The sequence below is a fragment of the Penaeus monodon genome, chromosome 23 (genome assembly GCF_015228065.2).
Source record: "Penaeus monodon isolate SGIC_2016 chromosome 23, NSTDA_Pmon_1, whole genome shotgun sequence".
In the NCBI taxonomy this organism is placed as follows: Eukaryota; Metazoa; Arthropoda; class Malacostraca; order Decapoda; family Penaeidae; genus Penaeus; species Penaeus monodon.
The window spans coordinates 37651853-37652786 of NC_051408.1; the positions used below are offsets into that span (position 1 = coordinate 37651853).

General features: G+C 33.2%; 1 protein-coding gene across 2 annotated transcripts in view; it reads right to left on the minus strand.

Moving 5' to 3' along the window:
* The window catches only part of LOC119587987 (probable uridine nucleosidase 2), a 14702-nt gene extending 13949 nt beyond the window's left edge, over positions 1-753 (minus strand). Inside the window, exon 1 of one of the 2 annotated variants that reach the window (XM_037936710.1) lies at positions 653-753. The gene's annotated coding sequence lies outside the window, so the exon portion shown is untranslated. The remainder of the gene's footprint in view (positions 1-652) is intronic. The other variant, XM_037936709.1, reaches the window with a different exon arrangement.
* Between the last annotated feature and the right edge of the window lie 181 nt (positions 754-934).

Sequence of the window (934 nt, forward strand, 5' to 3'; positions counted from 1 at the left end):
TGGATAAAATAATTATGTATATACAATCTCTTTATACGAAATTCCAGATATTTGGTAGAATTGAAAACACATATGCAAATATCAAAGGCAGATAATTTCAAATTATCATTTACTTAAAACACATCGGCACACAGAATTGGTAACAAAACCGGTTCTCAAGAATACTTAACTAAATCGTCGGGAATCTATATGCGAGTAATTTACTTACACAAAATAACGAATACATGTGACTTAATCTAATGTTTGTAATGAAAAAATAAGATAAAATTCTATAAATATGTATTGTTATACGGAAATTTGGATTCACAATATTAAAGGGGAAATAAGCTACCAGGTTTGCTACAGCAAACGTTTATGTAAATATTGATATTGTATAATATTACGATCTGCTATAACATATTATTAATGTTTCCCCAAGTAGTTGTATGATAAACTATACGAAGTGAAGGAACTGAGTTTAGACATTAAAATTCAGAATCTTATTTGCCTTGAAGTCATTCAACTCGTATGTATAGTAACCACATGTGGTTGATACGTTTGCCTCAAGATCCCAGTGTATCGAACAACGCTGATATACGGAATAAATTGATATTACCAAACCATGATAACAAGGCATTTCAAACACTACTACATTATCTCCGCATGACAATACCTGCTAACAAGAGTTGATATCTTAACTGGATGGTCGAAACGTTGCCGCCTTGTTGTTTCCACTCCGAGCTGCCAGCCACTGCCACCCTACCTCCATCAGCTCCTGAGTCAACAGCATCGTGATACCAATCGTTAACCTCAACTATCACTAGTCTGCATACATCTACATGATAATACTATACAATATGTTTAGATTTGTTGATTTAACATTTTAGGATATTTACGTAAACCTGTAACGTTAGAAGAAAGTGAGGATTTATGTTTACAGTTATATATTCGGGCG